Genomic DNA, 12,482 nt, shown 5'->3' with positions numbered 1-12,482 from the left:
GTCCCTCCTGTCATCTCTTCCGTTTCTTCCTCATCCTCTCTTCTTCCTCCTTTTATTCTCTCTTCCTCTCTCACCACAATTCGCATTCAGCTGCCTCGATGATAATTCTGAAAATCAAGGAAGTAATTGATCTTTTTAATGCTGTATAAATTTCATATGTATGACGTTCCCTTGTATATAATCGAGTCTGTTTATATGTTGATGATATCACTTCTTGTTATCATGGTGTTTGTTGACGGTTCCAGTTCCTGTTATCCTCCTGTGTTAGTACCTGATACCCGCCTGTGTGTTTCTGTTATCCTGCTCTTTAGTATACTGTTATCTTTCTCATCATGTTATTTTGGTGTTTGTTAATACATTGTTGACATTAGTTCCAGTTATTCCTCCTTATATCCTGTTATCTTGGTGTTTTCTTAATCCATCATGACCTTAGTTCTTGTTATCTTCCTCATATCCTGTTATCATGGCATCTATTACCCTCTTGGTGATACATTGATAACCTCGCTGATGACTGTTAATCTTCCTCATATCCTGTTATCATGGCATCTATTACCCTCTTGGTGATACATTGATAACCTCGCTGATGACTGTTAATCCTTATCATTAAAACATTACTATTCTGTTAACATCACCTACAAACTGCTCCTCATACACGTAATTGACCACACAGGATAAGATGATTAAGGAATACCTGTACACAAAATATTAATCACTCGCAGGAAATGTTTTTTTGTTGCGTGGAATTAATGACTCAAAGAGATTCCCCTTTTTATAGAGATGATTCGGTTATTTATGTATTTCTTATAAAAAAGTTAATATAATTCGGATATATTATTGTGTATTATCATAGTTAACAATTTGAAGACATAGATCATTAAGTGACTCTACAGGGTTTTATCGTTTGTGATTGTTTAACTTACTTGATAATTACCTGTTGGAATTTTCTGATTGCTTTTGATTGTTTTATTCACCTGAGGAATATATTTTTTTTTGATGGGGTGGGAAGTTATTTTAATGGTGTATGATTGCTCCATTTACCTGATGTTACCTGATGGAATTTGATTATTAATTCTATTGATTTATTTACCTGGATAATACCTGAGTTTGGTTCATGGTGCTTCCTGTCCCCTTTAGGTTTGTGGATCAGGGGAAAGCGAGTCAGTGATTCTGTTGTCCATTACATTAAATACGTTTGCTACTGTGTTACTGTAATGTATAGGTATATAAACGAGATAATTGTGTGTGTGTGTGTGTGTGTGTCTGTATGTGTGTGTTTCTCTCTCTCTTAATAATAATATGCAAATGAAGGAGAACTAGTCCGATACATGAACATAAAACAAGAACGGATTGGCTGGTGAAAGTAAATGGAGTCGATGACATATGGACAGAACGGGAGAAACGAATGAGAGAAATTTAATTAGAAAAGATTGGAAACAGATAAGACCAAAAAAACCTGATATTATGGTAAAGAAAGAGCATAAGCTTTTCAAATTAGCAAAGACCCATGGGAGCGAGGAATAAAGAGAGAGAGAGAGAGAGAGTCAGGAGAGAGGGAGGGAGATAAATACAGACAGGAGGAAAGAGAGAGGGAGGGAGGGGAGAGAGAGAGAGAGAGAGAGAGAGAGAGAGAGAGAGAGAGAGAGAGAGATAAACGTCACACCAGGATATAAATGGAACCCAAACGACTGAATATAGATGGTGACGTGTATATACGATGAACAAACTGAACTGCGACACTAAATGAAGATGTTTAGACGGAGGTGAAGAGTAAAAGGTGGAGTAGGGTGAAAAGGGATGAATAACACAAGATTGAGTAGGTTTGGACGTGGCTAGAAAAGGGTTTATAGATATTGGTCTAGGGATGAAAGGGGAAGGAAGAGGGGTAAGGGGTGTGGGATGATGGTGAAAGAGGGAGGGTGTGTGAAATGGCAGGGGAGTAAAGTCACCCCTAGGAAGATGAGAGGGGGAGAGAAGGGGGAGAGGGGGAGAGTGTGTGTGTGTGTGTGTGTCAGAGTATTGGAGAGGTGCATGATCGAAGGGCGTATACCATACACGCTCACACATGCATATATACTCAAAACATAAAACACACACACGACTGTACCCACTGAAAAACAGACGGGCATACACATACAGACAAATACAGACATACATAGCGATAAAAGGACAAAGAGACAAAGACAGGGAGACAGAGACAAAGAGAGAATGTCATATCTGATTGTATAATAACACGTTGTCCATGTTACACACACACACACACACACACACACACACACACACACACGTGGACCATCAACTGACCAACGGCTGAAAATTATCGCTTGAGTGTAATCTGCCGCATCTCCCGTTTGTGTGTTTGTCTTTACGAGATTTTTAATACGACAAAATCGGTAAAAAATCTGATTTCGTGTCAAGAGTTGTGTACTATATGAAGCCTTTTATATATTAAGGTATTGTGTGTAACATTTAACACTTACGATATAAATGTGTTACTTTTACGTTATATTGTTACTTAAGTTCTATATATTGATTACATGATTTCGCTATTAATTACCTCTATTATAATGTAAGTTGATGAATTTCATATTAAATAGAAAATATCAACTATGAATAAATTATTTGCATTAATATTTTATGGTCGTACACTTGACAGTATTATTTATTATTATCCTTATTTTATGTCTTTCTCGTTATGTATTTTATTTTACTGTTCCTGTTTATTAGTTATTATTTTACTTCTACTTGTATTTTCCTTTCTACCCATATCACGTTTTCTTGCGAGTTATCCCTTGTACATCTTTCCCACCCTTCGTTTTCTTTCTCTCTCGTTCATGTTTTCATTATCTCTATCTTATCAATATTTTTTTATGGCTTTCACCTTATTGATCCTCCTGTTTCTTTATCTTTATTCTCTTTTTCTCACTCTAATAATCTACCTTTCCCATTTCTTTTGTTTAAGACTAATTATCCTTCTGTTCCATGTTAAGTAAATTTTCGGGTATCCTTTCCTTACCCCTGAGTTGAATATATTTCCCCCTTACATCAACTATATTTTTCCCTGTTCCATCTGTCGTTATCTTTCATCTATTTTTCACTTCTCCATGTATCCATTCCATCTATGCTCTATTACATTAGACATTAGTTTCTCCTCCATTCTCTATTCTTTTAATTGTCTATTCCTTTTGCCATCCTTAAATCTATCATGTTATTTCGTCTTCCTTCCCTCATTGATACTCTCTCTCTCTACTTTATCCCCAATTCCATCACGCCCTTACCTCCCCTACCATTTTCCAATTCCTAATTCCCGTTCCCTGATTTCCCCCTCTTTATTCTCCCACCTATCCATCCCCCTTCCCACTCCCCTCTCCATTTTCATGCTCCCTTTTTCCCCAACCATTTCCCTCTATTTTCCTTCCCTACCTCACCCACTCTTTCTCCCTCACTCTCCCTCCCTCACTTCCTTTCCCTTACCCCCTCTCCTTCTACAACCCCTTCTCCCCCCTCCTCCCCCACCCTGGCGAACGTATGTAAGGGTTCGCTAGTGCTGATTCACCACCAGCTGCCTCTAACGTCTGCCTCGCCACATTTACACCAATTGAAGCCAAAATTGTTACCAGCAGCCCGGGCCTCTTGTGTCTGACCTTTGTGTGTTGTTTTTGTATTAAGATGGGCGGGTGCTCTCCTTCACGTAGATACTAAAGTCACGTGTAGCTTGTATCTCATGTAGTTTAAGAGGGTGTGTGTGTGTGTGTGTGTGTGTGTGAGGTGTGTGTGTGTGTGTGTTGGTGGTTCTGTAATAAGGGTGTTTTATGGTTGATACTCTCAAAAACAATAATCACAACTTGTTCATCGTCAAATCTATCTCCATTGTGATGATAAATGATTTAATTTATATGCATTTCATGTTACTTGTAAGAGAAACGTAAACGTATAGATATTCTTGATTGTGTTCGTGTGTATCAGGTTTTTCTTAAATAATAGGACGCACAGAGACACAGGAGAGACGTCTCGATAAGATATATTATATTTATGAGAATATATTGCATCCACCTGTGCCTGTAAATAACCTGAATATTTGTTCACTTTTTTTTTCAAACTTGATTTTAATATCAGGACAGCAGGCCCTCAACTCTTGGTTTATCACAAGTCTCAGGGTCATATCAGAGACTCAAAGTTGGGATGATACTGTTTTCGAAACCTGTGTATGTGTGTTTATTTTGTGTGTGTTTGTTTTTTTTTCCTGCCTAAAAAAAATCACTGCCATGACGACTTTAAACCTTAAGCTTTAATATTTACAAAAATTCAAGTGGACTGAGAAATATATTACCCAAACACACACTGTAAAAATAATCTTAACATATACAGTATATAGTACATAAGATTACAGCAACAGTACTGAACCGACTTTGAGCCCATGATGTCACACCTTAACACACTCCAAGCTTCATGGGACACGCCTGAGGGTTCTTATTTAATTTACAATAAATTTAGATTATTACCTCACGTTACCATAGAAAAATGAGGGGATTTGTGTCATCGGCTGACACCTACATCATAAATCGTCCAATATAGAGGATTTAGCCCGGGGCGTATTTGAGCAAATCTTCGCTGACATCAGGCTAATTTGAGCAAGTTAGCAAATATTTGTGCTCATGTTAGCAAGTAAGCAACGTCAGCAAGAGAAACATTGTAGCGCTAAGTGTTATATGATTTATGGTGGGTGAGAGAGACTGGGTACTGGTGAGGTACTTTTCAGGGTACGACTTCTTGTGCCTCTGTTTGTTTGTCTGTCTGTCTGTCTCTCTCTGTATATTCCTGACTCAATCTCCCTTTTTAACACGTTATAGTACTGTTATTTACTCTAGTAGTATGTTTATACATATTTATAAATACACGAATATACATATACATTTACATGCATAAATTCTTCGGTACTTTCACACACGCGGATATATTTGTTAAGTTTACTTTCTACTGTAACTACACACGTTCATTAAGTGTTCAGTTTCGGGGTTAAATCAACTTACTAAAGCATAATTCTCTTTTAGATTTCAGAGTATGATTTTTTTTCATGGGATATACAACTCTGGATTAGAATATAGCAACATCCCCTTATTTTTTTATTATTCATTTTAATTCATTATATCCACAGTCGTAAAACCTCATGACTAAGGACGCTCTGATATGTTACTTAGCCTTGGTCATTTAACCTCACTATAATAATTCTAGCCAATAACTCTATAATTCGGGTCACCCAGTTTATAATCCTGTGGTTAGTATCACTGTCTAACGAGTACATTCCTCAGCATAATGATACACATCAACTATAATCTTCATTCTTTTTTGGGGGGCTCTTGAATGCAATTGATTCCCAAGTCTTGAAGAGCTATAATCAAGACGCTATCATAACATGTACCCATATAATCAAAGACTTTCATATCATCATATTTAATGCCTTACTATTATCGCCTCTAACCAAACAACAGCTATTCCACTTGCTATTATTACAGTGTTACGTCATCTACCATACACATGTATTACGAGTCACCATGTCATAATCAATAAGTGTTTAACGATTGCCATTCTCACCTTCACGGACGATTTCCATCATATTTACCACTTTCATTCTTCTTCCTGTCTTACATACGTTTGTTACTTTAGGCTCGAGATTGATATTTCATTGTCACAGTTCATCGCCTGACACTCCACTGTTTATTATTTTTACTATTACTGTTATTATTACTATTACTATTACTATTATTATTATTATTATTATTATTATTATTATTATTATTATTATTATTTAACGCTGTGTCAATGTATTAATAAGGTTCATGTCTTACAGGTGCAATGAAGAGGAACCACCTGAAAACTAAACAACACCTAGCAAGTTTGTCTCCTGAAGAACAAGAAAAATCCTCCAGGGAACACTCTTTCAAGAGCGAGCTCTAAAATAATCCGAAGGACAATACCCAGAGAAAACAACATCCGGAGCCTCTAGAAGACATCAGACTCCTTTAGAATAAGTCTCCTAAAGCCTTCAAGAGCCTCTAAGAGTCTCCCAAAGGATACGCCGAAGCTATTCAGGAGACTCCGTCCTTACCCTGAATCCTTCCCTAGTACCTCCACCTCCCTCCCGCAAGCTCCTTGGTGCTCAGTAGTGTTGTGAAACTCCGTATTCTATACCAAGGCCCATGAACTTCCCCAATGATAATGATTAGATGATTATAATGTGTGTTTTAATTGGTCGGTTAGATTAATTCAGTGTTGTCTCCATCAATCTTCGAAAATTGTATAGATGGTTAACCAATGTATTACCGAAAAAGTATTAATTCAATCGAAAAAAATAATAAAATTGCGGTTGGCACACAATATTCCTTAAGTCATAATATGTCCTGATAAATATAAATAGACAACGAAATGTTTAAGTGAATTATTGAGTTTCTTATCAGTTTTCTCTATTGTGTGATAAATAAACTTACACAAAACTTAATTACCATAAAGAAATAATTTATATAGGTAAAAATCATTAAGTTATTTAAGCATTAAAAAACACAATATATAATACAGTAATTCATTGTCTGAAGAAAAATAACAAGCGAGGAGAGTCAGGAAGAGGAGATACACACATTAAGTTCATCGCTTAAGTGTTAATTTAGAATACGGAGACCATAAACCTACGTTCACCACCACGCCTAACACTGCTTCTAACAGCCCCCTCCCCTCTAACACACCCACTAACACCTAAGTTAATGCTCTACATCTACCCTGTAGATCCGAATTTGTGAGATAATTGTTAACAAATTCGGTTCTAGAGAGGTTTGTGTGGGGCATACATGGCTACTGTCTAACAAACCTGAGTGTGTGGTGAGTCTAGGTGAGGCACTGACCATCTTACTGTAACGAGTACCACCAAACTCCTTCGTGGATGAGAGTGTAATGTAACTATGTAACTCTCACCCTGAACTTGATGTAACTAATACTGTATTTCTATGTAACTCTTTGCCTGAACTTGGTATAACTAGTAAAAAAAAAGCCAATTGGTTTATAATGTAATATATACCTATGTAATCCTTTGCCTGGTGTTGGTGTAATCAGTATAGGAAAACTCTGATGTTAATGTGTTTGTTCTATGCAACTCTGATTTGTTATAGGGTAGATATTCTAAACTTAACTGTAAACAATATAGGACAGTCCAGACAAGTGTAAATAATATAAAGGAAACATAACTACGGGAAGGGTTTAAAATATAGGCGGCTCTTTGACAGATATTTGGTGTAAGAGATATATGCAGGTGTAACAGATATTAGTGTAACAAAATAAGATAACGCCATGACAGATTACACAGCAAAATGGATAAAGGTAAATTTTTGACATCGATGATTTCAATATGAATAAGTTAAATCTATTATCCAGGTCCTCATGTCAGCTATCATATTCGACGTTTTTCTTACGCACTGTCCCAAAAGGTATCTCTGGTCTAGTGGGCTATTTCTACAATGTCTTATCACAAAAAAGTACTCGAACCCTCCATAGGCACACGTGGCACCTACACATAACAAACATGCTAAAATTATATCCCTCAATATTGTAAAAATTAGTTATAAAAAGGATGACATGATTTATAATATAATTTTACTAAAGAATCAAGTCATTCTGTTTTTTTTTTCATTTCCTCGAGACTGATCCACTCATCCACTCGCCAGTCTTACTCTACTTTTCCTCCGATATATATATTTACTTCTGCTACTCCTTCACGATTTGAAATCCTCCTCCATGTCTCACACTCACTGTAGTTTACATACCTACTGAGTTGCTAGGTGTACGGCGTGAGATGTTATGTATAATAATAATAATAATAATAATAATAATAATAATAATAATAATAATAATAATAGTAATAAAATGAATACAAATATGAATAAATGTAACTAAAACAGTTATAATAACAACAAGAATACTGTAATAACACTTGTATAAATTTATTAATTTTATTTGACACAGACATCTTAAAATATACAGCATAATTATGATAAATGAGGCAAATTATCAGGATAATTATAGAATCTCAAAACGCCATAATATAAATAGTGTCTCTTGTGTAATAATAACAATATCAGTAGTGACATTTGGGTAATATTGATATAAATTATTGTAAATATCGTCGTCACCATTTTTACATCTCATGCACCAGCTGGTAAGGTTGGTGAGTCACTGGAGGTGTTAGTTGTGCCTTTACTTTACTTTTATTTGTCCTTTACATTACTTTACACTACAGTACTTCACTTAACCTTTCTTTACTTTACTTTTTGTACTCTGCCCATTACTTATTTTACTTTAGCTTACAGTTTACTTACTTTCCTTAACCTTTCTTTACTTTACACTACTTCACTTACTTTCCTTAACCTTTCTCTACTTTACATTACCTTTGTTTGCTTTTCATAGCTTTACTTTCTAAATTGATATGGAAAAAATTTTGGCTTATTTTTTGGGCATGGTAAAAATCGTTTCCTTGTTTTGATATTCGATACCTACTATATTATACTTCAAATATAATGTAACTATATATCGATATATTATTGTGTCAAGTTATCGAACATCAACCGAATGGACGCTATGTTAATTACTGAGGGAGGTAATTAATGGTGGAGGGGAGATGAGGTGAGGGGGATAAACAGCTATCGAGGCGAGGAAGACAATAGTTACTTTATCTCGTCATCTACTTTAGTAATTAGTGACCATAATACATAATATAACTATATGCTAATAACCACATAGGGAAAACAAAACACGAAGTTCCCAAGTACTTCAGTGTAATTTTACATCTTCAGGGGTGAGTACAAACTCACCCCTGAAGATGTGAATTACACGAAAGCGCTTGGGAACTTCGTGTTTTCTTCTTTCCTTGTGGTTATCAGCACATAAATGGATCACGCTCACCTACAATGATTTATTTGCATATTATAACCTAATACATCGTCGTGTAGATAAATATAGCTTATTCTTATACAATACTGTAGACTTGATATTATTTACGGACTCAAGATAAAGAGCAATTTTACTTAATAATTATTTAATACATTTTCATAGATGTTATATTTTTGCAGATAATTTGAAGATACGGGTTATTTAAATATATATAGTATATCATAAACTACAATGGGTATATACATAGAGTATATAATATAGTGGACTTCCTTATATTTAGAATCTTGTGTAATTGTGAATGTGTTATAGTTACCGATTTTAGGTTTAAGGTTTTGCATTGTATAAAAAAAGGTCAGTTGTAATATTTCTTTAATAAACTATCCCTTCCACCTCCTCAATTTCTTAGTGTGTGTTAACCAACTGAAGAGAGAGACAACAGGGCTATTTACTTGTGTCTGCTATATACTTTACCACATTCTCCTACATGATAATTCATATATTACTCCTGATTGTGTCATGCAAGATGTTATTTGTTGCGTATTTTCCAAGATGAGAAAATGTCTCCTTAGCTCATTAATCTGTAGTGTGTTTTATAGAAGAAAAATCCTTCTTTTAGCTTACAGTAAAGTGGTGATTTAAAACGAAGGAAATTATATCATGAAGTTATACAAACAATTATGTATTAAAACAAGGCTAGAAGTTATATAGCAGATTATGTTAAGGTGTTAATAATTACTTACTACCAACTCGCGTGTCAGACAAACAGAGGAACTGAAATTGAAGTAAAACATATCCTCTGTATATTTTGTTTACAATTTTGGGATATGAGGAAACAGGTGTGTGAAGTGTTCTTAATATCTTAATCCAGTCCTGTTTTGTTCCGATTCTTCCTTAGCATCAGTCTCTCTTACTATGTCTTCCCTTTCTTTTGTTGTTTTTGCATTCCTTGATTTCCTCCACCCCAAAGTATGAGAGAGGAGGAGGAGACAAAACAGACATTGTAACTCGTATGTATATAGTCATTGATGTAAACATATATGAGTACTAAGGCTTCATCCATGTACCCATATAGAGGATCTCTTGTATATATGAATACATTAAACAACAGAACTAAGGTATATTCACACACATACCATTATATAGAAGATTCATTTCTTCTATTTTTGTATGAGTTATTGATACAAAATATTCTTAATAATACTAACTATAGGGTGAGGGTGAACTTTTCAAACTGTTGGTTAAGATAGGTTAGGTTAGGTTAGGTAAGGTTAGGTTAGGTTTAAGTTAGGCTAGGTTAGGGTAAATTTGGTTAGGTTAGGATAAGTGAGAGAGCACTGTTTTAGAATCTGCTCTTGTACCTGAGATTTTGGTAGAGTCGTTAATGTCTGACCCAATAATTAAAGAAGGATCCAGGAACAAAAATTCTACCCTGAGGCATAACACAGCTCTTTTATAATAACTCGAGTAGATAGATATATATTTAATAATCAAACTCACCACACAAGATCAAGTTAGTTTAGTAGTGTATGTATCAAGCGCTCTAGACAGTAGGGATTTATAAACACTAACAAGCAGTAAATAAATTCACCATGGATAGTCTCACACACTCTATGTATAAGAACATAAAAAAAAACATGATATATATTACGAAGGTCAGCAAACGAACAGAACTAAAGTGATATACAGTATAATAAAAGGCTAAAAACTATAGAGAAATAAACTATAGAAGCACGATAACATAATTAACATCTATTCATCTTCTTCCTTCTTTCCTTTTCCCGTTTATTGTAATTTTTGCTTTGTTTTATAATATCAACAAATCATCGTCGTAATATAAATTTCCATGATGATGATACACCAAAAGTGAATATAATGTTTGAGGCGGTTAAGATCTGTCATCAATAATAAGATAACTTCATTACATCACAATTTAATTTCTGAAGTCTCATCCCATCCTTAAAAACATAAAGAGAATTGTGATTGGCGTTATCTATCTCTCCCTCCCTCTCTCTCTTTTTCCCTTCTCTCATCTCTCTTCCGTTCTCACTTTGTATTTTACGTGGATCAATGAACGCCGGGTTAAAAAACAGATCACATGGAGATTAGACATACCAGCTTATTTCACCTGAGGATTAACCACCCTAACGCTTCCTGGGGGAGTTAGTATATGTGTGGATAGGGTATGTTAGGTTAGTTTAGGTTAGGTTAATTTAGGTTAGGTTAATTTAGGTTAGGTTGATGATCTTATTGTTTCAAAAGTGTTGATGCGGAGTGGATGTGTACCAATAAATATACATGTGTACGTATTTATGTCTGTTTTTATCTCTATGATGTTATATATTCTATTCGGGATTGCATTCATAAATATTGAAACGATAAAGATGTTTTTAACGTCCAGTAAACACAACGTTTGTCTGGAACGACTAAATTAGTTTAACCCATTAATTTTCAACCCCTAGACAAAAATAAGTGTTTCTGAACATGTTGGTTGTCAACTGTTGCTCGTAAAATCCAGTTATTCTTTTTTTTTTATTCACGAAAAATCCTGTTCGGACAAGTACATTCACTTTCCAAACGCACAAGTTCACAATCCGACCGACAGATGGTGTTTTTGCTTTGTTTTGTTTTGTTTTTAATTAGTTGGCGCCAATGAAACCGGTGTAAAAGCTTCTCCCAACATTGCCTGTGAATTATATAGCTAAAAATTGGATTATTCACTTTACAAAGATGGATAAAAAGTAAAAAACACTAGCATAGCTTCAATTAGTTCCTCAACTGGAGCGGAGACGAAGAGAAAGCGGAAGTCGCTCAGTATGACACAAAAAGTTGATATTACACAACGTCTCGATTAATATCATATGCGACAAAAGGATGATCTGATTAAATTCTTCACTATACCTGCGTCTTAAGGTATCCGAGATCTTCCTCAAATAGGTTACCACATTTGAGAAGTCACCACCATCACCATTTTCTTCTTGTTCATTAGGAAATATATATCAAGAACGGATCTTATATCAGTATCAATGGAAGTAACAAAACGCCTAGAAGTTCCTGATAATGACAAACACGATAGTATCTCTTTCCCTTCATCATCTACGCCTGGGGTTAAACAAAATCTTACTTAATGGACAAAGCTAACCTAACTTAACCTGACCTAGCATAGCCTAACCTAACCAAACCTAGCATAGCCCAATCTAACCTAACCTAACCTAAATATTGTGACACGCTACCTGTCCGGTGAAATTTATATCCAGGTGAGTTTTTCGTCCGTACACCCTGCACCTGCCCTTTCTTCACCCCACTAGTATAAATAACATAATACTAGAGGAGGCACTGTTACATCTGTTGATATAATCACATATTCTTAAATCATCTTCGGATAAAATTATAGTAAAAGATATATCCATTTGTATACAGCTGCACTTTACTTGTGAATCAATCCATTATCCGGATTCCTACAGGTTGAAAGGTGTTCAGATACGATGTTGTTGACTATAACGTGCAAACATACCCAGATAAAGTGACCTTGTTAAGAATATTCCACGTTTGAAAAG

At 35.1% G+C, this 12,482-nt stretch overlaps 1 long non-coding RNA gene across 1 annotated transcript in view; it reads left to right on the top strand.

The window, feature by feature from the left end:
* Positions 1–9,326, top strand: part of LOC121869355 — a 19,078-nt gene extending 9,752 nt beyond the window's left edge. The window contains exon 2 of the long non-coding RNA XR_006089534.1: positions 5,846–9,326. This is a non-coding gene — a long non-coding RNA (uncharacterized LOC121869355). The remainder of the gene's footprint in view (positions 1–5,845) is intronic.
* Positions 9,327–12,482: the final 3,156 nt, after the last annotated feature.

The sequence above is a fragment of the Homarus americanus genome, unplaced genomic scaffold, assembly GCF_018991925.1.
Source record: "Homarus americanus isolate GMGI-L3 unplaced genomic scaffold, GMGI_Hamer_2.0 scaffold36734, whole genome shotgun sequence".
Classification (NCBI taxonomy): domain Eukaryota; kingdom Metazoa; phylum Arthropoda; class Malacostraca; order Decapoda; family Nephropidae; genus Homarus; species Homarus americanus.
This window is presented reverse-complemented; position numbering and strand designations above follow the sequence as displayed.